Source organism: Peromyscus eremicus, chromosome 3 (genome assembly GCF_949786415.1).
Source record: "Peromyscus eremicus chromosome 3, PerEre_H2_v1, whole genome shotgun sequence".
NCBI lineage: Eukaryota > Metazoa > Chordata > Mammalia > Rodentia > Cricetidae > Peromyscus > Peromyscus eremicus.
The window spans coordinates 18441978-18469706 of NC_081418.1; the positions used below are offsets into that span (position 1 = coordinate 18441978).

Sequence of the window (27729 nt, forward strand, 5' to 3'; positions counted from 1 at the left end):
GTAGATGTTACCAATTAGCTTTCTCTTGTACCCTACACTAAATGCAGTCTACAGTTTATTAATTTTTATATTGCCTAAGTTTACAGATATTGTATGCTTATTCAATCAAAACATGCTACTTTCTTTAACATGAAAATAGGTAATTCTATTCTACACAATCAACTTTTAAAATATCTACATCTAGGTCTTTACAGTGCCCATGAAAATTTTATCTGCATATTTCCAGTCTATCAAAATTATTTTTCATCTATTATTCATTCTTCTCCAAAGCTAATTTTACTGTTACTTGTTAAATCATTCAATGAATATTTACTAGATATTTCTTATGTGTTAAATGCAATTTTAAGTACTGGGGCTATAGTAGTAATTAATAGACACAGCTTTCTGCCCTTGTTGAACTTAAGTTATAAAGATGGAGAGTTAAAATTAAAAGTAGACAGAGGAGCAGAAAGTATGCAAGAAGGTGATAAGAAATGAGAGGCCAAAGAAGACACGTGAGATAAAAAGCATAATGGTCTGTAGACACTGAGATCAGCTTTGGGTGGGAGAGAAAGGGTGATGAGATCAGTAGAATTAACAGTGAGAGGGAAGTGAGAAGTGAATATAAAGATATGGAGAAGAACCAGACCCTGGGGAACATTCTGGAACATGGAAAGACAAACTTTTACTAAGTACACAGTGAAAAGCCTTCGGAGAGATTGAGCAGAGCTAAGATATAAACTAAACAGCATTGTAGAGAAATCACTCGAGTTGCTGTGCTAAGAGTAGACTGTAGAGGTGAAGTAATCAGACCTTGTAGCAATCCAGGGTAGGGTTCATATGGATTCAGACCAGGCAACATCAGTAAAGAGATATGGTCAGATTCTGACAATATACTTTGAAGGTTGACTCCTACAACTTACTGTTTGGATATGAAGCATTAGAGAAAGAGAATTTGAAGTTGATTCTACAGTTGTGTGCCAGAGCAAGCAGGAGGATCAAATGAATTATATACATGTATGAAATTATCCCAATGAGATTCACTATCTATAATTAATATATGGTAATGAAAAATTAAAAAATAGATAGTCAGACCTCCAGATTTTTCAGTTTCCAATAATGACTGCAGACATTCATGCAGCATCTTTATACAAAATATGTGAGTGGAGTGGCTGGGCATAGCATATGTATCTCTCACCCTTTTAAATATCACAAAATTGCCCCTTGAAATGGTGGAGCAAATTTCTGTTGGAGAGGTGCTTCAGGGGTTCTTTTCTGGATTGGTTGGCACTGCTTAAATCTGATGGGATGAAAGTAACATCTCTTTATTGTTTTACTATCCTGTTCCTAAATTTCTCATGCTATCAGGTCATCTCTCAGGTAACTTTGAGGTTCTTTTTCAGTGAACGGCCTGATCAGATATTTACTCATTCTATCATTTTGTTTGCTAATGACTTTCACATCAAATCTTGAGTCAAAAGATCTAGCAATAGTAGCCAACTTTTTCACTAGGGAACTCTGAGGTAAACAAACAATTTATTTTGCCATAGTCCCAGCCACTCCTTACTGCACACAACACATCTGCTTCATTTGAAATGGGGAGCTACTTTTACTTGGAAATGAAAATTCATCTGGATTCCTCTTGAAACTGTTGATTACCTGTTTAAGTGTTCATTTAAATTGGACACATGATAAAGATTTTTTCATTAGTAGAGAACAAAACAACAACATGACAATGTAACGTATCAATAGATGGATGGACACAAAACATCTGGCACATACACTTGATAGAATTCTATCTGATCACACAAAGCCTATGAAATCCTGTCTTTCGTGACAACATTGATGGACCAAGAGATCATTAAATTTAATGAAATAGCCAAACACAGAAAAACAAAAACCGTAAGATCTCTTGGTAAGTAAAGTCTCAAAAAGTTGATTTTTATAGACATTGACAGTACAAGAGTAATTGTCAGAATGAAAGGACAGTGGTTAATTCAATCAACAGGCACACTGTTATCCTTATAAAGGAGAAATGAGTACTGGTGTTCTATGGCACACTGAGGTGAATATAATTAACAGCAAGGCATCAAATGTCTCAAAATATGTAGAAGAGAGGATTTTGAATGTGTTTACTATACAGAAATAACTTTTTAAAAAATGTGGAGGTCATAGAAAAACTGAAAATAAAAGATGCATTCGATGCTCTCAAATAAGTAGGTTATTTTATAGACATAGTCACTGTCTGAGGAACTCCAAAGCATAAAATACAGATTGTTAAAAGAAAAGGTCATTTATTCTCCTCATTTAATAATAATCACTTCTGTGGGTGGCCCTCATAATATACCAAAACTCATTTGCTTTCTTTTACTAATCAAGTTCCCTCACTCCACTCAAAAGCATACATTATTGTTCTGCCAAAAGGTTTAACCAGCCTGCCATCACAGCACACTTTCTGAAAACATCGATCTCTTAAAGGATATTAATGTGTACCTTGTTGATGACAACTTTTTCATCTGCTTTAAATAAAAAACATACACTCATTAACACCTGCGACGCTTGAAAGTCAGAGTGATGAGAACCCTGGCAGAACATGGAAAGCCTAGAAACAAGAGCCAGAGAGAAGCTGTGAGAAGTTTTTACTGATCAACAAATGAGTTATTCTGAGGTTTTTCTTCACTGATGAGGAGCTGAGATGCAAGGCTGATCTGAGAAAGTGAATTATTTCCCCTGGGCACTCTGTCTGCTCTTCTGGTAGCTGCTACCACATAAATATTAATGTCAGCTTTGGATAGCATATCCTCAATGACGATGCTCACTTCAGGCATGGATGATGTACAGAAACAAGAATATAATACATTATTAATTTCCTGATGTTCTTTGCACAAAATAAACTTTAAAATGAATCTGCCTAAACAGATTAATTTCTATTTTGATTGATGTTCTATTATTCAAGCAAAGTTTGAAAACAAGACTGCCTTCTAAATTTGTACTGAATACTCTCAGTGTAAACTTTTTACCCCCTTCAACACTATTGTGTGTTGAGAGACAGAGACCAAACCATTGAAATTCTCTGCTTTATAGATGAAACACTCTTCATCTAGACCATGCTTTATACTGCATGACTCATGAGATAATGCTAAGGCCAACAAAGCTGTCACCTCTACTTCTCCTGGAAGCTCAATGTCTTGTCTGTGCTCTGTGCTCTTACTTTCTGTCATCCGTTGGCCAGTGCCAAGTGATAGAAGAATTAGGCATCGAGGAAAAGAATAATGAAAACATTCTCGAAAGGGTGCCATTTCAAAAGACACAAATAAAGAAAACACGTTGGCACAGTACTTGTTAATATGCTGATATGGTGCTAGAGGAAGCACTGTGTTAAAAAAAAAAAAAAGATAAGCATATGGAGACTTCCCAAAACAAGAATGGAAAGTCATGGCACATGCAGTGAACTAAGTCAGTTATTTGTTTTGTTGGTTGCATTTTACTGAGTAATTTCTGGTCCAACATAGCCCTCAAATAAGGACCTAGGTCTAGGCAACCTCACTGATTAAAGGAGGAGTTTTATTAGATATAATCATAATAATACCGGGATAGGTCTTGGATGATTGGAGTCTAATCATCCCTACCTATAGTTTAGAGCACTTAACAGCTGAGACGTTTTTTCATTTTTCTGCATATTACAGCCTTACTGGAAAACCCAAAAGCATTCCTGATCATCGTGGCTTCCAATGATTTGTATTCTTCTTGACACATCTCTGCAGTAAAGCTTGATACTCACTGTTGAAAACAAATTACTCTGCAGAAGCATCTAACTTTGTTTAATGTTGAAACAACTCACAGGGTTTTCTTTTAGATGGAAATAAATATTTTGCACTCAACTATTGGTACTGAAATTATATTGTAGAGCATACAAAGAATATTTGCTGCTACAGTAAATAAAGTTTATAGCTGCTTGTTTTTTCACATAAAAAACTGTAAAAAAAATTCTAAGAATGTTGAATCTACAGAAGATATCAAGGCATGTGTCTAATGATCTGGAGTTGAGAAAGATCGATCCTGTGTGTCAACTAAACAACATCCCTGCAATAGTTCTCACAAGAGACTAAGACTTCTCTGCTAGAAGGTGGTAGGCTTTCATATTTATTTAAGAAAGCATGCTTACCTCTGCGAGCTATTATTTTATCTCACATAGCATTTCATACTCCAAATATCTGTAAATCATTTTATATAAAGTAGACTTCAGAAAGACATAAGTTATACTTGTATTTTTGATACCTTTCTTTCTCCTGTACTGAATCTAGATTTTTACAGGGCAGTAGCTTGTTCTTCATTAATGATTCCAACATTGGGGACAGTGTCTCTTTTTTATCCTTACCATCACTGTCATGTTCTACCAGAAGATCCCACAGCTTACAAGTATTTCAGTTGATGGAAACCCCTAGCTAATTAGCCCTGGTTTCACACATTCAGTCTTTTCCTTGGACATGTCAGAATACTCCCACACACACACAAGGCATTTGCTTTTCTTGGTTGAAAGAAATGGAAGAAGATCCAGAATTTGATTTTTGTATATCAGTTTAGATATTTTTCAACATCTTCAACTCCATTTGAGTCCTATTATAGATTATTTTTACTAGATATTTATTTGACTCTTCTTTTTATCTGATGCATGTCAGATTTGAAATCTGGTACTATTGGTGAGGACCATGCCAAGACACTCTGTGACAGATGGTTATAGCAAATACAAACCTCTCACCACATCTTCAAAACATATTAGCTGTGCACAAATTAGAAATCTTCCTTTGACTATGGATGATTCACCACATCTGTGCTTCTGTAGCCTTCTTTACCCTTCAGCTTTCTCTCTCCAGCCTGACAGCAGCGTCACTTGGCCTGCAACAACCAAGTTAGTCTCAGCTTTTTCAATTTATAAAATGACCATCACCTTCTCATTTGCTCCCCTGGACACAGCTTCTAGACTTTGTAGCCTACAGCCCTATTTTGGGTTTCAATGGAGACTGACACTTTTTTTTTTTTTTTTAGAAAAAGGTATTGATGTCAAATAAATATTTAAAGACAACAAAGATGAAGTTTTGAGAATTTTAAAGTTTTTGGCTGTGTAGTTTTCAAAGTATGTGTTTAAAATCACCGTCAAATGCCTAAAGAAAATGGTGCATTGTAAATATGTCCCAGTTAGGACTTCTGCATGAAGAACCTTCCAAAATGAATGTTGTTGAGTCCAACATTGTCTCCAGTTAAAAAAAAAAATCAGGGCCTATAACCCTACTGACCTTTGTTAAATGAAGGCTGGTCATTATTTCAATCTTTGTGTCATCCATCAAGATCATAGTCCTAACTGACTTGCACTTCCGTAATGAAAGACAGTCTCTGCTATGGTTTTCAAAAAATAAAATGGCTGTGGCTTCAACTACATTTTCTGTGTTCTTCAAAATGGGACTTTTCACAGTAAAGAGGCCTCTCTGTGCTAGCGTCCTCATTAGGGAGATATATATGTTTACCCTGGCTTTGCTCAACAAATATAGGAAGGGTATTAAAAATGCAAAATGTGATCTCAGTATTTGCCTCTCATAGAAACAGCTAAATATTATCATCCATAATGCACAAGGGTTGGTAACTTTTTGCATATTACCATTTTCTCATTACTTCCCTTTTCAAACTCAGGAAATTAGTTTGGCAAAATGAAATTTATCAAAGGCTTCAGGAGGTGGTTTCTTGGTGTGAGTCATCGGCCTCATCAGCATCAAATCAGAGACAGAAAAGCCAGGGAAAGGTCTAGGCAGGCATGATTAATTTAAGCAAACATCTCTGCATGCCCATATCTCCTGCTTCTCCTTAGATGGCCTTTATCAAACTTCAGCCATTTAATGACACTTTCTCTTCCACTTAGATTCATTAATTGGTTTGAATTACTTCTGTTTTTAATTGTAAAATAATGCTTTTTTTGAGCATTGAGAAACAAAAGAAATTAAAGAAAAATATCACTTCTTGAGAAGCTCACTTGCTAAAGACAAACAGACTTTGAATTATCTTACTATCTCTCTATCCCTCACTGTCTCCCAGATTTTGTTGTTTTAGTCTGCCTTCAAAACAAACTTTAAGTTCTTTAATACTGAAAAAGCTACAAAATTACCTTGAAATGCAAAAGGTTCATATTGTTTGTGATTCAATACATTGTTCTCCCTCTTTGAATTTTAAAATTTGACTTTGCTGAGGGGAATTTCATTTCCTCTCATCTGAAATTACAAGCAGATCTCTTTGTGCCTGGGTTAAGCATGAAATTAAGGTAATTAAAGATGAGTAATGCTCAAAGTTCCCTGAGCAAAATCAAAGTACAAAAAAAACTGAGAGTCGTGACTGCAGCAGCGTTGCTCACAGATCCTCTGGGGCTTGTTCTTCTTCTGCGTTTGTTTTCATTTTCATATTCTCCGTTTTCTTTTTTCAGGGAAAGCTGTAGGTGAGAATTTGAGAACAAGAGACTGGTCAGCTAGAATTCTCTGCAGAATTACTACACTGGTCCTTTCTAACAGTGCTGTGTCACTCTTAATGCAAAGGTGCCTGACCATCACTAACCTACAATTCCTAACTTACCCTCTATGCCTTAGGCCCAATGCAGGAAAACCTCACGTGCACAATGGAAGAATGTGGATTTTGGTCTTTGCAGGGAAGAGATGCCACAGCATGTCATGGATTTGAGTGTGGGTTTAGTGACAAGGTCCAAGCAACGGGTTTGCTCTAGAGTAGGTGCTCTTTGAAACATGGACAGTCCTATAAGAAGTGTTTCACAGGTTTTGTCTCTGTAGGTTTCCCCATCATGATCTTGATGCTCCTTGCTCATAGACAACCAAACCAAACTAGTGGGAGCTCATGAAATTTAGACCAACACCTGTGGAGCCTCCATGGGACTGGACTAGGCCCTCTGCATAAGCGAGACAGTTGTGTAGCTTGATCTGCTTAAGGCGCTTTCTGGCAGTAGGATCAGGATCCATCCCTGGTGCATGAGCTGGCTTTTTGGAGCCCACTACCTACAGTGGGACACCTCCATCAGCCTTGAGGCAGGGGGAGGGGCTTGAACCTGCCTCTACTGAATGTACCAGGCTCTGCTGACTCCCCATGGGAGGCCTTACCTTCTTGTAGTAGGGAATGGGTTGTGGGTTGGGAGGATACTGGAGGGGCTGGAGGAGGGAAGAGGGGAATCTGTGATTGGTATGTAAAATGAATTAAAAATTTCTTAATTAAAAAAGAAGTGTTTTATAGGTGGCACAACAGCAGTGTTTTGGGTTGTGTGTTGGAAAGGTAGGGAATGCCCTTTCTCTGTCCCACTTCATCAATGTCTCAGGGTAAATGTGTCTGAGGTTAATTTTTATGTCCAAGATGAGAAAAAAAATGGCCTGGCTTTGGGTATCTACAATAACAGTTAAATCAACCTGTGAATATCAGATGATTTCTTGATATCAAAGAATACTTGTGTATAAGTGTGTGTGTGTGTGTGTGTGTGTGTGTGTGTGTGTGTGTGTGTAGATGTTTCCTACCCATAGACACTCTTCCTTGCTGTGGACGGGCTTCCAAAGATAGATGGTTTTATCTTTTAGTCTACTACTTTGGTATACTGTATATATTACTTCCCTTTCTTTTCCAGCACAAGTGACCTGAACATGAGAGGAAACACAGTTAGGCCTCTTCTTCACGTCCTGCATCAGGTGGGGAGAGAGATGTGCTGTAAGTATATATGTGTGTGTCTTTGAACTACAGTGCTCTAGCAAGCAGGTCCACAGCTCCACCTTCTCCCTTGGCCCCATAACTTATTGTCTATTCTCCTTATCTGCTACCATCCACTCACCTCCAGCTCCAGTGGCAAAGCTACTTCCCTGCCTGTTTTACCCATGTGGTCTCAAGCTACAGAAGAAATGGGCTCTATAGATCAACTTCCTCTCATATCTTCTCTCTATGTGGAACCCATTCCTCCATCATCTTCCCTGGAAACTCGAGTCTCCATCTACTCTCCCTTGAAAGCCTAGCTGACCCTGCTTTATAGATGAAGCCTCAGCACAAGGAAGCACTTGCTGAATGTTCCCAGAGTATACTGTGATTAACCCTTCATAACACTTGTCTCTCTTTGTTGTAATCACCCAACATCGGCTTTTTTGAAGATTGTGTATTGCAAAGAGTCTGTCTATGTTGGATACAGTTTTACCCCAATGCCTGGTATTTCAAAGATATTAATGAAAATATTGCTTGATATAAAAACATGCTCTCCTATTTTGTTACATAAATAGGACACCATAAATGCAATTGCATTATTTATCAATGTTAGTACTAAGGCATAGACAAGATTTTAAAAAAAGGATTAAGTAGATCAAAAAGACAGGTTGGACCTGGCTGTGATTGCCATACTATGACATATACATGCTGTGTGTGTAAAATGTCAAATATTGTTCTATAAGAAGAGATCTAAATTCTGAATAAATAAATGGATATTTTCTGTGACAATAGTTCCACTTAAACAGGTAGATTTCTCAAGCACTTTTGTATTAACTATTACTTTATATTGCCCAACTAGTTAGCTATGTTTCTCATTTCCCATTTCTTCAATTACAACATGGAAGCTTTCAAGACAAGGAATCTATCACATATTTGTACTTTTCACAAATGTAATCTGTTTCTGAGACATACCAAGACTAGTGTAAACTTTCTTTTCTGATTTTTGCACTCAATTAAATGGACATGGTTAGTAGAACTGATTTCCATGGAGGAGTAAATGGCACCTGCATCTTCTTTGATCTGTGAATTATTGCCCATTCCTTCTTCATTTGCTCACTTGTGTTTAATAGGGCCTTTGCTATTTATCTGGTTCTATATTAAGTATTTGATATCAGTCTATATCATCAATAAATAGATAATAGCAATATGAAAGTAATACTAACAACAACTTTGAAGGAAGAGCAGATATGTGTTTTTCACAGCATTGAGGTATACGGAGGCATGCAAGTTAGTGCCCTGGGGATAGTTAGAATAACAGCATAGAATAAAGCTGAAAACGAGACTGGATCTGGTTGAGATTGTGAGTTAACATTTTGTCCAGTTAATTTTTTGTCTTTTGTGATAGTTTCACTATGTAGCTCAGACGAGCCCAAAACTATCTACAATGCCAATGCTTTGATCTAATTCTTGACCCTTCTACCTCAGCTTCTTGATTTCTGAGATTAGGTGTATATTACCACCTCTGTCTTTCATCTTGTTGGGTTATAGGTATATATCATATTGTAGTATCTAGATCCTCCTTTAATGGGTAATGTCTTATACTCCGAGCTTCTTGGAGAATGACCAGCAGAAAACTCTTAGTGTTTAGCTTGTGTTAGTCCAGTCCTGGTTTGTTTTTGGTTTTTGTTTGTTTGTTTGTTTGTTTGTTTGCATTGTCTATAATGCTGGAGAGAGACATGGCCAAAGTCATGGCCTGCTTCCCATTGAGACCTACACTCGATGACTGAGTGACATGAATACTAAAGACCTGCATCCTTCACCATACTCAGGACAGGACAGAAGATTGTCTCAGCCTCAGAACTCCCTATAGAATTCTATGTAGCCATGACCCTTCCCTCACCTTCACTTCTCTGCTTTATTTTCCTAGTTTGCTATTTCTTTCCCTCATTCTTAACTCTTTCCCCTTTCTTTCTTCACTCTTCAAAACTATTCCTTAAAGTAGTGGTTCTCAACCTGTGGATCACAGCCCCTTGGGGATTGCACAGCAGCTATCCTGTATATCAGATATTTACATTACTACTCATAACAGTAGCAAAATTACAGTTTCGAAGTAGCAAAAAAAATAATTTTATGGTTGGGGATCAGCACAACATGAGACACTGTATTAAAGGTTTGCAGCATTAGGAAGGCTGAGAACCACTGCCTTAGAGAGATTCTTGAATGGGAACACAAGCATCCAGACCTGCTTACTGGATACTCAGACTGTAACAGGTGGTAGCAAGTTATCATCAAGAGTCTTAAGCAAGAGAGTATCATAATCAAATACTTATTTCTTCAACAAGAATTTTCCTGAACATATGAAAACAATTAGGTTTTAAACGAAAATTCATGTCAATTCATTTATGCCATCAGGGATTATTCCTGTGGGATTAAAAAAGCTGGTTCAACAGCTGTAAAAACATGTATTGTTTGTATTTTTCAATAATGAATCATTTTTCTTCATTACTGACACCATATTCATCTTCTCTAGGATATTTTAAAACATTAGAATTCATTAAAGTTTGTCTTTGAGCCAAGAAACTATAAAATAAAATCTTAATATTCAAAATTTGATAATTAGGAAATTATCTTGATTAAGAAGTAAACTATATTCCTAGTTTTAACGTTATTATCCTAGGAAATTAAAAAGCAAGGCATTCCCCAAAAATAGTATTTTTTTAATTTTTTATTTATAAAAATTGTTTTCTTTGAAATTGTATTATTTCTCTTCCTTTCCCTTTCCCTTTCCCCACTCACATCTTTCTCATGTGATCCATCTTGATCTCTCTCAGATTCATGTCCTCATCTCTTTAGCTGTTGTTACATGTATGCACACACACACACACACACACACACACACACACACACACACACATTACTAAATAACATAGCACTGATTTTTTTAAATTCTCTGACTTTACTATGGAAAAATCTCATGTTTGCATTCTGTAAGATTAAACCATTTATTTCTACCATTGTGTGACTAAAAATTATTATTTTAATTCATTAAAATTCTCAAATGTGTGGAAATTGAGAATATAGTAGAATGGAGTTGCTGGAGTCTGGGAAGAGTCTGTAGACGTAGACAGTCGAATGATGGGTACTAAATACTAACTAAGTTAGAAGCAAAAAGTTCTAGTGTGCTGCTGAGCAGGAGGGGGACTACTGCAGACAACAGAAATGATGCCCTTTGTATTTCAGAGAGCTAGAAAAAGAGGCTGTTGAATGGTCTCACCATAATGAAACAGCAAGTGAAAATATGGTCACTTTGACTTAATATTATAAAATGTATACCTGTAATGAAATAGCACATGTTATTGCACACGTGTGTGTGAGTGTGTGTGTGTGTGTGTGTGTGTATCTCAGTTAAATATACATTTGATCCAATTTTTAATGCCCCAAATTCTGAAGACAGAGTGTGAAGTATATGATGAGTCATATTAAGTAAATCTGCAGTAGACTTCTTGTATTTCTTCATTGTTCTTCATTCAATCTATACATATTGAGAATTGATATAAGGAAAGTATCAAGAGTGGTAATAAATTCAAGTTAACCAAACATCTTAAAAATGGCCCAGTCTCCAACTCTTCAACTCTTCCTCCTTTTATACTTCTAAGGCTTTTTTTTTTTTTTTTTTTTTTTTTTGGTTTTTCGAGACAGGGTTTCTCTGTAGCTTTAGAGTCTGTCCTGGAACTCACTTTGTAGACCAGGTTGGCCTCGAACTCACAGGGATCCGCCTGCCTTTGCCTCCCAAGTGCTGGGATTATAGGTGTGCGCCATCACTGCCCAGCCTAAGGCTAGTTTATGAGGCACCAAAAATCTATTAATGGCATCAACAGCCACATTTGGGGTTGTGGTCTGCTTTTTGCTCTAGCAGGCTAACGCTGAGCATTCCAACCTCTGACTTCTTCAGGAAATGCCTGTGCCAGAGAAACACCACAGCCTCCTCAAGGTGCTACAGTGGTTTACAAAGACTTCAAGAGTCCCTACAAAGCATCCTCACAAGCTAGTTTGTTTGGCCCCCTCTTTGGTCCTAAGGTGAAGGAAGCACTGGAGTGTTAGAGGTGCAAAGTTCTACTAAACTTTCTCTTTGTTCTATTTCATATGCTTTCTTATTTTTGTTTTCTTGTAATTAGCCCTCAGACTTTAGGAAATCTGATCTGGAACACAAGTATCAGGTCGAATACACTTGCTTTTGACTCAAAGATTAAGGATTGGTTAAGCTTTCCCTGTTTGAATTCCCCTTCTCTTGAGATGAAGTTTCTTCCTGACGTCCTCCAGGATCCTAACATATTGACTCATAGGATATTCTTTAGTCCATTCGGTATTTCTTAGTTTTTGTAGAAATTATGATTGGGGCCAGAAGTGCTAAGGTCAAAAGAGCATGCAATGTCTGCCTTGAGATATTCTAGTATTTCTATAATTACTAACTTATCTCAGGATGTGTTAAAACACCATTAAAATTTTGTAAATAACGAAGAAAAGGGAATAAATCTCTGCTATTTCAAATGACCCTTGCTTTTTCAATCTTGAAGAACTAAGAACTAGTGCTTCAGGCCACAGGAACATATCATAAGAACTCAGCTGGTTATGGGAAAGTCACTACCTGAAGGGATCAAGAAATTTCTTCAGTGGAAGCCAAATTCCAAGGAGCTTTTGGTGTTACTTGGCTTGTTATATATCAGCTGTCTTCTGTTATAAAAATCATGTGTGCCTTCATAGTTTTCCCAATTGATTTTTCCCTAAGAAGGGCTAACAGTGTGGACTGATCACTCTGGACATACACATTCAAGGTATTTGGAGAACAGCCTCAGGAAAAGCTTCCTCTGAAATCAGATATCTCCCTTAGCCACTTTCAAGGACAAACAGTAATAACAGTCCACATGCAAGTCTCCTGATTTAAGGTAAATTCCACAAGGAGACACCACCTAGGTCAGGTGGATGTTAAGTAATAGCTTTACACAATTTAGCTCGGACCCTCCTTTCTTACAGCCTTACTAACTTAATAGATCTCTAACTCCTTATCTAAACACTTCTAGGAATGTTTAGATAACCTTCTGTGCTGACAGCTATGCTCAGCCGGAACCCCAGTTCAAGCCTCCCTGTAATTATCATCATTAGCAGCATCCGGCCAGGTCCATTCCCAGATGGAGGAAAGTACCTTATCAGAGACACCTCTGTACTCTCTTAAGTGTCCAGACTACCCATCTGAGAAGGCCTGGCGGATGTGCCAATTAAGCTTAACTTCCTCCTTTCCCAAATCTTACCTCCATTTCCAGATCTCCCTTTAACTACCACCAGAGGCATCTAGCTGTACACAGGTTGCCTAGTGACTGATTAAGCACACTTTCCCCCACCCTGCAGAAAAAATGACAGATAGCTTGGACAGATAGGAGCCACAGGAAAAAAGAAAGCAGTTTTATTTTCTCCCATTGACCTAGCAACTTATAGATTCTTAACATTTTCTACCAATCATGTTTAAGATTGTAGTTGAGCACGTAAGATCCCTCTTCTTAGATATTACCCTAATTTAGCCTGTAGTTAATTCATTAGTCACTTCCCTTTTGGGTTGCAGATGATAATTAACAATTACTGCCCCTCTATGTGATTCTTATCACCCCTCCATTTGACCCTGGAAGCCTGGTTTTGCACTGCCAAGGGATTACTGCTTGTAAGTGTATATATACCATATATACCACAACTCCCAGGGCACGGGAGGATGAAGAAGAAGATTTGGAAGAATAAATGCCTGGACTAAGAAGAGCTCTGTGTGCTGAGATTCTATTTCCCGAAAATAGTCCTCACCATTTGTAGTTTCTCTCCTGAGCCCCTGGGATGTATAATATTAAGGCTGGTCCCTCTAATATTATACAAGAAACTAAAACTTACAGTCTATTAATACACTTTTAAAGAATAACTTTGAATATTTAAAATGGTCTTGGTGCATTTTGTGAACAGACAAACATCTGTATATCTGAGAAGAGCATATTAAAATGATCCTAAGAAGTCAGGGATGCTTAGTTGTTCTTGACAATAGAGAAGAAGACTAAAAATGACTCATTTGAAAAGTGAAGGGGGAATTGAGATACTTAAAGCAAGGCAAAAAAAAAAAGCCTTTAAAAGTTGTTATTGTAGGAAAGACAAATAGTTTTTCAGGAGAAAAACAATCTGTATTTGCCATTCAATATATCATCATTTGATATGAAGGACAGCAGAATGCACTCATTATTTGCCTGAATAAATTTGCATTTCAGAATATCTTAATTTTCACTAACATGATTTGGATGACTCAAGTGGAACAAAGAACTTAATTGAGCACATTATTTCAGGTACAAATTTTATAGAAATCAAAATATGTTGCTGTGTACAATGTGTATTTTTATTTTCTAAGGTAAATTTTAAGCACTTTAAAATGATAATTATGTTGCAAAAATCATAAAGTTCCAACATATCTGAACAAAGTAATTTCAGTAAGATGATTTTCTTTCCTTCATAATCATAAGCTTCACTTATAACTCAGGAAGTTTCATTGTTCATAAACCATTCAATTTCACTTGTAATTGTTTATTTATATATTGACATTTTATTTCATAGACTTATGCAAGATACATAGATCTGGTTAAAAGTAAGAAAACAAAGTAAATGCCAGTCTACCTTTGTCTGAACAGACAGCAGCCACAGTCCTGGCTCTCTGGATAGCCCACTCCAAACAATGAGGTCCATTTGACTTCCAAAGATAGAGAAGAATTGGCAGTAGCCTCATTCTGTCTCTGTGTCCATCTGCTGTCAGTCCATATTGCAGGAAGTTTGACACAAACACTTGCTGTGACATATGGCTAATGCTGTATTTTTCTGCAAAAAAATAAATAAATAAAAGGAGCTGATATTATTACATAGTGTTTTCTTGAGAAATCAGAAGTTAAAGGCCTGGCAGAAAGAATTCAAAGGGTAGGTGATTGCTAACACAAAGCAAAGTCTTTGCAGAAAAGCAACAACACTCTAAAAAAAAAAAAAAAAGCCTAATATATATGCAGGATGATTTGGAAAAGTCACAGCTATATCACTTTACAGTTTTTCAATATATTTGTACAGTTTTATAAGTTGGAGACTTACAACCAAACAACCCCATTTAGAAGAAATGAACTGTAGCTTCTTAGGGCAAGTGGTGTTTGCTAACTCCATGCTTACAGATGTCCAAGCAAGTCTGTGTTATGTATAACGTACCACGTAACTACGTAGTCAGGAGGAAGCTCCTTCTTACATTCACCACATACAGAGACTATTACAAAGGGTAGACCAACGAAATAAAATATTTAAATTATATACCCAAAGAATTATCTAAAGACCAGTAAGTTTAAAATTAGTGTGTTATGGGCCTCTTGAAGGAGTGAGAGGGGTAGTGTATAGAACATATACCTACACTACATTTTGTCCTCCATATTTTCTGAACAGTTTTAGCAATGTATTCTATATTATTTTGTTTTTTACCTACTTTGTATCAACTTTAAATAATATTTAAAAATTAAAGTGGTATCACTTACAAGTTCCCATTCTATTATAATTTAACAATAACAGGAGAACTGATGGTCATTCACAAGTTAACAGAAGTCTTTCTTTCTCCTTATCTGAGCTATCTCTTCTAATGATGCATACTTGTAATCCCGGGAGATGGGAAACTGAGGCAGGAGATTTATGAGTTAAAAAAATACAAATAAAAACAAAACAAAATGAAAAGATTTCTCACTCTATCAAAGCCAATAATTTATAGTTGACTCAACATTTATTAGTATAATTGAAATACATTTTAAGTCATCAAAAGACATTTTATTTCATCAACTAATCTGTAATTGTTAAAGCTTTGAAGTTAGAGGAATGATAATATAGCTGAAATATACCATATATTATATGTATTATAAAAATATTTATATTTTATTGGGTATTATTAAATAATTTTAGTAACTCTTCTGTAAACTAGCCAAAACTTTCAGGATACAATGAAACTACTAATAATCACTGTCAACTGATTTTTTTTTTAAATGTACAAGAATAAGTTACATGAGGTTAACAATATTATCCGGTAATAGCGTCCCAGTGCGTTACCTCCAAGGTTGATCTATGAATGATGAGATGGTGTCATTTGGAACAATAATTCTATGTTTTTTAATAGTTCCTGTATAGTTTTTAATATATGACACATACATCATTTTCCTTTTCTGTTAGGATGGACATGTAGCATTAAGGGAAACTAAAAATTACATTTGAAAACAGCAAAATTATTAACTAACAAACTAAAACAAAAACGTTTTCAAAGTTTATGTGTCTATCAAAAAAGTATAACCCACATAAGTTGTAATACCTGTAATTTTTATTTGAAAAATGTTTTCCACATTTTTATGAATAAAATATAATTAGCATGATCTAAAATAGCAATGCTTTCAAGTTGAAAGATATGAAGCAATTATTCTTTCTTCATATTCTCAATAATTTGATTTATTAATGAACTCAGAGATTGGCACTCTTTATTATTAATTTGCTGTTATTAATATTTATTTCATTTTGCAACATTTAATATTAATCTATTTTAACCAAGTTTAATTTGTCTTTGTAGTATTAGAACAGCCACCTTTCCTATTGCTTTTGATGGTACATGATCTACAGTCCCTTGTTTCACAAGGGCATATTTTCAGAAGCCTCTGCCAAGTTTTGTTCATTATGGCAGGGTCTGCTTTTGTAATGCTTTTGTTAGCTCATAATTCTTAGATGCCATTTTTAAATTTTTATTTTCTTTTTAATTAAATTATAACTAATTACACCATTTCTACTCTCCCTCTAACCATGTTCATGTCCTACACTTCCTCTATAATTATATATATATATGTGTGTGTGTGTGTACATATGAATAAATACATAAATACAATCTACTGAGTACATTTAATATTGCTTGTATGTGTAGCTTGAATCATAAAAGGTCTTATTAAAAACAAACCCAGAGCCAGGTATTGGGGTGAATGCTGAAAGATCAGAGAAATAGAACAAGCCACAGCTAAACTCACCTCTGCTAACTTCTCAGCTGAGCTTGTTTCCTCAAACTGGAAGCCTCTGTGTCCTCATCTGAATGGATCTCAGCTGAAATGCTGCTAAATGCTAAAAACTTAAAAAGGCCTCTAATTCCTCGTCCTCATGCCTTATATACCTTTCTGCTTCCTGCCATCACTTCCTGGGATTAAAGGCGTGTGTCACCATGCCTGGCTGTTTCCAGTGTGGCTTTGAACTTACAGAGACCCAGATGGATCTCTGCCTCTGGAATGCTAGTATTAAAGGTGTGTGTGCCACCATTTTTAGCCTCTATGTCTATCTAGTGGATATTCAGTTCTCTGACCACAGATAAGTTTATTAGGGTGCACAATATATTGAGGGACACAATATCACCACATGTATGTATACTTTTTTTTAGGCTTACCACTTGGTATTGGATAATCAATTGGTTGCTCAACTCTGCTGAAGACTAATTCTGGCTCCCTCGGCAGCCATTAATTGCCTATATCTCATCATCTAGGGATGGAGTCCCATGAAAATTGCCTCTGTCCATGTTGGCAAGTTAACTGGTGGCATTTCCAGGTCTTGTTTAGGCAGTCATATCTTTGAAATTTCATGGGTGTAGCTTCAATGTCATATCTAGAAGACACCATCTTTTAGCAGACTTTCTTGTCCTTGGCAACAGCAGAAACCAAGACAGTGAAAAGGAACCATAGGGGTGCACTCAAGCGTGTATTAGCAGGATACAAGCTACATGACGGGAGAAGTGGGGGAAATGGGGAGTGTAGCTAAAGTTTTCCTGCCTGGCCCACAGTCAGGACAAATCTCTCTCACTTGCCAGTCCCACAGCCACTCAGACCCAACCAAGTAAACACAGAGACTTATATTGGTTACAAACTGTATGGCCATGGCAGGCTTCTTGCTAACTGTTCTTACAGCTTAAATTAATCCATTTCCATTAATCTATACCTTGCCACATGGCTCGTGGCTTACCGGCATCTTCACATGCTGCTTGTCATCGTGGCGGCTTGCAGTGTCTTTCTCTCAGCCTTCCACTTCCCAGCTTTATTCTCCTCCTTGTCCCACCTATACTTCCTGCCTGGCCACTGGCCAATCAGTGATTTATTTATTGACCAATCAGCAACACACTTGACATACAGACCATCCCACAGCAGGGGGGCTTTAACTGGGGAGCAAGTGGGGAGGACACTACAAAGGAGAAGGACAAAGAAAAGATAAATAATTCTAAGGATATTTGAAAAAGTCAAAGAAATCATATTTCGCTATATTTACCTAAAATTACATATAATAAATATAAATGTACACACACACAAAAAAAATGAAGTTATGCCAATTGAAATAAAGATATTTTCCCCAAGAGCCATAGGGGAAACCTCAGTCCAGGCATGAGAAACCTCCTTTCAAGTTGATGGCAAGGGAGTTCAACAAACCAAAAGCAACATAGGCTATTGATATTACCCTCCATTGTCTCCAGTAGTAGAAGACAGGCCCTGTTTTTTAAGACACCACACATTTCAGACATAGGACTCAGAAGACTAAGCTGAATCTGATTGCATGCCATTTTCAAAATTTTTTTTATAAAATCTTAGAGAATTTCATGCAATGTGCTTGTTTAGAGTCGCCTGTCACTTCTCCCCATAACTCTCTCAAGATCCACTCCTAGCTCCCTACACCCACCCAACTCAACTTCAAGTCCTCTTTCTTTTCTTTTTGATAATGCATTGATTCCAATTTGTTCGCCCATATACTCTTGGGCATGGGGTCATCCACTGGAGAACGTGTACCTACTGAGAGCCTCACTCTTAAAGAAAACTGACTCCCCCTGCCCCCAGAAGGGCAGGTGCTCCTAGTTTTGAGGAAAGTTTACCATGTTTTGTACTAATTTACAGAAAGTCAAGCACTTTCACTAGACCTGAACATTTGCATCACAACCTCTCATCCAGAATATGATGCTGTGATGGAAGATGGCACATGCAGATCTTGCAACAATTCTTATGACTAGAACTTGTGCTGTTTAAGTATTTTTATATTTTTGGTATCAACTTGATTTTTTTGGTTTCTGTCATTATCTGAAGTTATTGTGCTTTACTTCAACAAGGAGCTCCCACTCTTTAACCACTAACTCATCAATTTGATGGACCACACTGTGTATTCGTTATCTTAAAACAAGCATGATTAATTTGAAATTGTTGTTTGAAACAAATTTATTAAAGTGTATCAGTAAATGTATTAAAAAATACATGTGTTATTGGTAATGAACTACTGAAAATCCTATGCAAAAGATACAATTCATATAGTAAATCTTGGTGTGACAGTAATATATTTCTGACTACCGTGAAGCATAGACTTCCAGCTCTGATGTCCATCTCCATTCTGTGCCACAGAATAGCACCTCTGAAAATCGGCATCTTTGAGCTTGTTTATTAACTTCTCTGTACCTCAGCTTCCTTGTCAATCAATGAGGGCAAATAATTACAGCAATTTGCAAGCTGATATACAAACTTGCATTAGTTTTCTATTGCTGCCGTAACAGATTACCACAAATTCAGCATGTGAACTAAAAAACAAGCAACAACAAAAACCATCCATTTATATCTCAATCTCTTGGCTTAGAATTCCGGAGCCAGCATGGTTCAGTTGGCCTGACTGCTGAGTGTCTCATAAGGCCAAACTAGAGTTTCACAGACAGTGGCCTTGAGGAACGGACCTCTATCTGAGCTCATTTAAGCCTTCAAGTATATTGTTTCCAGTTCTAGAACTGAGACCCCCCACACACATTCTTGTTGACTGTCATGCAGGGGCAGGCCTCCAAGCCTGCCTTCATTTCTTCTCAAATCACCATGTGTTCATTTTCTGCAGTGATATACTGAGTTTCTCTCACATTTCAAACTCCCTCGTTTCTGCCGGTGCATATTTCTGTCTTAGACAAAGAATTTCCTTTGCCTCTTAAGGCTCCTGTGACAAAATTGGAACCATTCAAAAAACTTCAAATGGTGCCTTAATTTTAAGGGTCTAAACCCAGAACAATGTCTGCCAAGCCCCTCCTGTCAGACTTACAACATGTTCCTACATCTAGGAACTCAGAGTGGATATCATGGAGATGTTATAATTGTGTCTGAACAGAATTTGATGCATCAATTCACATAATGTTTTTAAAATAGAGATTGTTAATAAATTATTGTTTTTTTTTAAATTGAATTAACTGCTTTTGCATCATCTCCCTGGAGCATCTTGTACATCTCCACCTTTGCTATTAGTCAGGATGATTGAATATGACTGCACTATATTCCCAGGATATTTAATGAATACATTACTCCGCCATCGTATTATTTTGTGCTATCATACTAAACTGCTTTTTAACTATATTTAAAACTAAAGTCAATTTATGATCCAAAGTGATAGTATGTAATTGAAAGTTATATCATAAATTGACTTTAGTTTTAAATATAGTTAAAAACCAGTTTCATATTAATAACTAGGAAAACAATTCAGCCTGAATATTCCACAATCTCTGGGCCACTATTATCACTTTGACACTGGGAAATGAACAGCAAGGAGGTGAGCTTGTCAACTCATTCTAAGAAAATGGTCATCCTAGACATTAATTTCATTAAAAACTCAACACAGCCATATTTGTAATTTTATTGTGATTGTTGGGCATAGCAGAGTCAGCCTGATATTCACAAATAGAATTTTATTAATATTTCTGAACAACATTAAAAAAACCTTCATGTTATGACATAAGGCTTCCTAAGAAATGAGCAACTACTTATGATACACAGATCCCAGGTGGAAAACACTGAAACTTGAATGGATTCCTGTAGAAATGACTGTTATACAACTATTTTCTGTGAATCCTGTCCTCTAGAATAAGCCTAAAAAAGGCAGCTGCAATTTTTATGTCCTGGAATCTCTTCATTAAACAAGATATATTCTATTACGTATGGTTAAGGAAAATTTAACCCCTTACTTAGTAAGTATACTATGATAAACCAAAAGTTAGTTAGACTCCAATATCCCAGACTACATCAGGATTTTCATTCTGGGTTCCATGTGAAGTATGATTATTTCTTCAATTTCACACAGTGAAAATCTGAATGAAGTGCATAGAGCAATTTTCTCAGGTACTAATTCTCCTGCTGTCTCTCAAAAGATTAAAATCTGGACGCCCAGAGTGTTATGCATTTTCCACATGCTTTCAAGCATTTCAGTTTTTGTTTATTACTGTGTAAGAGTCTGTTATTACTTTGATGCAGGAGCTGATGAAACCTAAAAGCTAGTTAGCATTCTAAAAGCTAATGCCAGAGCAAGGCAAGCAGAGAAAACAAAACATAAAATGCAAACACAGAAAATAAACCAAAATTCATAATCAGTCTGGTTTTCACACTTGTAGATTGGCAGCTCTTGAGTCGTCCCCTAAGTAACAAGGTGGTTGTTAAATAAATGTATGCCTTTTTAAATACAATAACAAATTGATTTGTTCTGAAATAACCTCAAGAACTTAGAAAAACTAATAGTCCTCTTGTTCTGACTCTGAAATCTATACTGAGTTGAAAGTTCATGAGAAAAATAAATCAGTAAAGGTGGGTGGCGAAGGTAGAAGAGAATAAATAAGAAACATTAAAAGAGAGAACAAATGACACACAATAAAGCTGTTCCAAATATTATGGATTTGTATATAATTCCCGGATATGCTTCTGTATTTAAATGGCTTGTCTCTTCCTTTCCAGGGCTGCAGTGTATCACCTGGTCACATGTTAAGCAGAAAACAGGCTAAATTAGAGCAAAATAGTGTTCAGTGGGAATGAGGTCCGTGGTGTGTTGCCAATTACATATAAAACATATAAAATAGAGGATTTCAGTTTTGTCACAGTTCGGAAAGTGCTCATTTAATCCAAATATGAAGCTGTTTGCTCAGAACATGGCATAAACATAGCTGGAGAGTCACTAATCTGAATATAAAAAAATACACGAGGAGGAAACCACATTCCATCTCCCGTCCTCACTTCCATGACAGTAGATCTTTGCTCAGGCACAGTGTTATTTTAATGATTTGTTGAATAACAAAAGGCAAATCTAAAGAAGACAGGAAATCTAAAATACTACTTACGTGAGTTAGATTTCAAGAGTTCATTAGATACTCATAGGTAGATAGGTATCAAACAAACGGATAATAAAGATATTGTGCTCAAAACTTAAGTCCAAGTGGATCAAGGACCTCAACATAAATCCAGCTACTCTGAACCTGCTAGAAGAGAAAGTAGGAAGTAGTCTTGAACGCATTGGCATAGGAGACCACTTCCTAAATAGAACACCAGTAGCACAGACACCGAGAGAAACAATCAATCAATGGGACCTCTTGAAACTGAGAAGCTTTTGTAGAGCAAAGGATACGGTCAACAAGGCAAAGCGACAGCTTACAGAATGGGAAAAGATCTTCACCAATCCCACATCTGACAGAGGACTGATATCCAGAATATATAAGGAACTCAAGAAATTAGACATCAAAATGCCCAACAGTCCAATTAAGAAATGGGCTATAGAACTAAACAGAGAATTCTCAACAGAGGAAACTCAAATGGCTGAAAGACATTTAAGGAATTGCTCAACATCCCTAATCATAAGGGAAATGCAAATCAAAACAACTCTGAGATACTACCTTACGCCTGTCAGAATGGCTAAGATCAAAAACACTGAAGACACCTTATGCTGGAGAGGATGTGGAGCTAGGGGAACTCTCCTCCACTGCTGGTGGGAATGCAAGCTTGTACAACCACTTTGGAAATCAATATGGCACTTTCTTAGAAAATTGGGAATCCATCTCCCCCAAGATCCAGCTATACCACTCTTGGGCATATACCCAAGGAATGTTCAACCACACCACAAGAGCACTTGTTCAGCTATATTCATATCAGCATTGTTTGTAATAGCCAGGACATGGAAACAACCTAGATGCCCTTCAACTGAAGAATGGATAAACAAAATGTAGTACATATACACAATGGAATACTACTCAGCAGCGAAAAACAATGACATCATGAGGTTTGCAGACAAATGGATGGATCTAGAAAAAAATCATCCTGAGTGAGGTAACCCAGACTCAGAAAGACAAACATGGTATGTACTCACTCATAGGAGGATACTAGATGTGGAACAAGGATGACTGGACTGCTACTCACATCACCAGGGAGGCTACCTGGAAAACAGGACCCCAAGAAAGACACGGGGATCGCCCAATGACAGAGAAATGGAAAGAGATCTACTTGAACAGCCTGTACATGAGTGGGAGTAGTGAAGGGCAAGGGTCGAGGGAAAGAGAGCTTGGGGGAGCTCTTTATTGCAAAATAAAAAAAAAATTTAAAAAAAAAGATATTGTGCCCAAGAAAAAAGGTCAAGACTAGAGACACAAATTGCAGAGTTAAGCATATGACTGCTGTCTACAACTATTGGTAGAGAGTGAGATAACTGTGAGAGTGCCGAGAAAAAAGATGACTGGGGTTTAAGTTCTGCAGCTCTTTGCCAGTAGGGATCAGGAAAAAGAGAAAAGCCAAAGGGTCACTAGTAAGAAGCATCAATTAAAGGAAGAAGGAAAGCAGAAAAGAGCCCTGTACACATGCCAAAGGTATTTCAGAGAGAGTGATGAATAGCACCAAAGGCACTGAGATGCCCAGCAAAAGAACTAAGAGTAGTCTACGATGTTCAGTCATGACAGTCATGGTGACCTGTCATTAGGATGCTTGGTAGGACAATGGACACTAGAACTAAGTAAAGGAAGGACAGTAAATAAGAAAAGACAGAGACAAGAGATAGTACTCTTTAAATCTCTGGGGAATTTTTGTTGTGTTTTGTTCTGGCTTGCCACAAAAAGAACCTGGAGAATATGCTGGCAGGTGAAAGGCAAGCTACTGTCAAGAGCCAAACTTCCAGATTTTTCAAAGGCTCTTCTTTTATGAAGGAGTAGTTATCTATCTGACTGCAGGCCCAATTTTCATGGGAGATATATATTGGAAGTAATGGAAGAGAAGCTGAAGGTTGGCTGGTTTGGGATAGGAGCTGAAATAAAATTACCATTCATAAATGAACTTCATTAGGAGAGACAGCCTCTCAAACAATCAGGCCTTGAGTGAGAGTGCCTGAGGGGACAAAACATTCTATCAGTGGCAACATGATGGGTCCTTAAAAGGGAAGAGAGGCTGCCCTTTAAAACCCAGAGAAGAGCTTCATTAAGAGGGATAGCTTAGAGTACAGGGGAAGTAGCCACACTGGACATGAAGACAGGGATATAGAGGGTCTAGAGGAAAACATTCAGAGAAATTCCCTGAATATAAAAAGTACATGACTTTTTTATCTAGTGTGAGAAAACATACAAGCAACATTAAGGATCCAGTACTGGGAAAAGTAATAAATTAGAAGCTGTAAAACCCACAGCTCAGCACTGGTTTCTTAACTCTTCATAGATAGAAATCTGGAAGTAGTGTGGGATGTGGCCTGATTTCTTCAGATTTTGAGGTCTGGCCACTTAGAGTGACCAGTGACCTACCAGTACATGGGGCAGTGAATAGAATAGGAAGGCTCCCAGACAGACAGACAGACAGATGCATACTAAGTATATATCTGTCTCTCCGACCCGAGGTCGGATTACACCAGGGAAAGTAAATCAGAGACCACAAAGAAGATTGGAGCTTATTCAGGTCTCCTATGGCTATGTATCTCAGCCAGGATTGTATTACAGGGGAGAAGTCAGACAACTCATTGCTGGTGTTGTTTTAAGTCAGTTAATGTAATGGGCTTGAGAATGTCAGAAAGAAAACATATCACCACATGTCTGAAGTTAGAAATGGTTAATGAGTATCAAAATATGTGATTAATATTGGGATGATTTTCAATATAATTCTCCACAGAGAAATTATTAATAAAATTGAAGTCATAACCTAAAAGGTCAGCATTAACTGGTGTCACTTGTTTTCATTTTGTGACAATAATCTTGGGTCTTTATAGTTCATAGAGCTATCAGAATCTAGGTATCCATTTTGATGAATTTGAATTTAAGAGACATGTTGCCTGAGGGGAAAAATAATGCAGCTGCTGAAACCATGTCTTTTCCTTTTGGTAGAAAATGTTCAGGCAGCTGGAGAGGAAGGTATAGAAGCCCACCCAGTCTATAACAATCAGCTATTATTTCTGAACTGCTAACTTTTATAAAAACTATTTAGATGGTGGTGTAATGGCTAATACTGGCTTCCGAAATAAAAAGGACACAGTCCCCCAAGTACTTAACAGGGTCTCTCTCTCTCTCTCTCTCTCTCTCTCTCTCTCTCTCTCTCTCTCTCTCTCTCTCTCTCTCTTTCTTTTCTGAAGAAAACTTGGGCAATAGTTTGGCATGGGCCTATTTTGCTTCAAGTAGAGTATCCCCCACCCCTACCACACATACCCCCATTAAACACTGTCAAGGATTGTTTCCTGAGGACACTCTGGCTTTTCGAACTTCAAATTAGGCCAGTCCCTTCAGATACCTGTCATACCACATAGTCAGTGGCTTCCAGGATGCCTGGAACATAGTAGGTGCTCACCAACCAGCTGCTGAGTGAGCAGAGGAGCAGGATCCGGTGCTTCATCTCAATCAGAGCTGATTGACAGCTGTGGGTAACGGGAAGGGAGCGTCAACAGCAAAATCAAAGCAAAGTATGCTTCCAATCACGTCGACGGCTTTTGGCTCCATGGTTGCATCTGTGGTTTTCTGCTTTTAATGTTGCTATGAACGCGTTCCAAACTCCCTATGCCAAGGAAGTTCTTAATTTTTTTTTGGTAGAAATCCAATTATGCTTTGTAAAAAGGAAAAATTTCTCCAAATCGTTTTAGTAGAGTTATATTTTACTTAGCTCCTATGACAATATGAGCTTGGAATTTTTTAAGGTGTTAACTGGCGATGCTTTTGAGGACACATATGGATTTTATGAAGCATAAAGAAGAGTTGTTGCACTCCTCTGAAAATTTTAACTCATTTTTCAAACGTTAGCCCACTAAGATGCTTCTTTCTCTGACCTGCTTTTACCCTGAGGTAGAAAATACATATATTTGCTTATGTAAAGGATCAATAGAAAAGTAGTTTTCAGAAAGAAAAAATCATTAAATCCTCCTCCTCAGAGGGAGATGTACAACAGTTCAATAAGTCATGGAGTAGCTTTGTTTCTTGTTAGTAATTCTAGACAATGATGTTTGGTTTTGCACCCACGTGTGTCTGCGGGGTGAAGTTCAGATGTTCATACTTCTGTGGGCTCGAAACACAAAATTGAGCCTGATTTCTGTGCATGTTCTCAGAGACACCTAGAATATGCACTCGAGAGAGATAATTCCCCTGCCCTACAGAATTAAAAATACTCGGCTTTTAGGAGAGATCAAATCCAGAGGGTTCAGAAAAACAACATCGCCTTCCCCAGCACCTTCCAAGCTAATGAGGCAACCGGAAGTAGCCAATTCTTTCTCAGAAACAAGTTGGCCAGAGGTAATGAGCCGTTTCTGTTGAAGCAGAGCACAATTTTTCTCCCTTTCACCAAGCATTCATAACCACTCAAATTTTGAAAACATACCACCTACAAACTACTCATCTAATAACTTCGACCTTTTCAAACTAATTATAAAGTTCTCATCTCAATAATATCTGCAAAACATGTCTGTGAGAAACAGTTTGCATGGAGAATTACCAGTGCACACGACAGGGGAGTGCTGTGTCTACCAGCACCCTTAAAATGTACTTTGGGATCACATTCACATTTCACTATTCTGAATGCCAGCCTGTGTGAATAGCTCAGAACTGCCCTTTGCAAGGAAAGAATTTAGAATTCTTATCTCTGCACTTATGACAGAGACATTTGGAAAAACACAAAATCACTAATTATCTACAACCTAAAGCAAAATTTTAGTTAATCTTTCCCATTTATTTTCAGGCGAAAGTTCAGTGAAGTTATTATGAAAATTATTTCAAAGAATAAAATCAGTTGGCAATGATGGAACCTAATGAGCAAATTAAACTACTACATTAGTTTTCTGAAATGAGTGCCCTTTATATTTCTTCCTTAAATGTAGCAATTTCTGTCAGAAGAATTGGGTATTATTAGTCCTTGACATCAAAAGCCACGAGGGACTAATTACATAAAGTTGAATAAATATCTTAACTTTGTTGTGTGCCAGGCTGTAGCCAGGCTTAGTTATGGAAAGCTACCAAGTAGATTAAAAAAAAGGAAAACACCTTGCATTCCTGAAGCTACAGGAGGTGTGTTCTCTGACTGAGGACAGCAGCAGCTCAGAGAACAGCTCAGAGAATCCATGGCCTCCTGTTTCTGCGCCAGTGACCACTGTTGCAGATGACATGACAGTTACAACTGACAGAATCTACAAACTGTCAGAGGACTCAGTGCAGATTTCAGGTCCAGTCCATAAAAACTCCTGAGGCCTTCGTTGTTTCCGGTTCTTGGTTCGGTAAGCACAGGGACTCTGAAAGCCATGTGTGGAAGACTACACAGCCACAGATGAGGGCAAGTGCTGAGCCCCAGGTCACAGGATTGTCCACCAGTCAAGAGCCCCAAGCTTGAAAGTTGCGCGAGAACTGAATGTCTGCAATGCTATTGAGTTGTTACTTACGGTGCAGTGGTTTGTGACATCACTTTCTGCAGCGCCAGCAACACGCAGTGAATGCACAGGAGTGAAAACTTAACGTTGTGAGGATTCAGCAGGTTTCCAGACTTGGAGTGCATGGGCGGCTTGTATGATTTTCGCTGAGTCACCAAATGATTGTCTTACATGGACTTGGAATCAAATTCATTAGTGTGGCCTTTGAGGGAGCTTGAAGCTTCAAGGTCAGCATGGCTGTCTGCTCTGGTCCACTTAGAAAAGGACTGTTCTGTCCTATGAGCAGGACAGGGACCATCTCCCCTT

General features: G+C 37.4%; 1 long non-coding RNA gene across 1 annotated transcript; it reads right to left on the reverse strand.

Annotated features, from left to right (window-relative positions):
* Positions 1-2617: 2617 nt before the first annotated feature.
* LOC131906654 (uncharacterized) lies at positions 2618-27431 on the reverse strand. Its single transcript, XR_009378172.1, has 5 exons — positions 27044-27431; positions 14395-14592; positions 6134-6451; positions 4732-4875; positions 2618-2797 (listed from the first exon to the last, which is right to left on the reverse strand). It is a non-coding gene; the product is annotated as an uncharacterized LOC131906654 (long non-coding RNA).
* Positions 27432-27729: the final 298 nt, after the last annotated feature.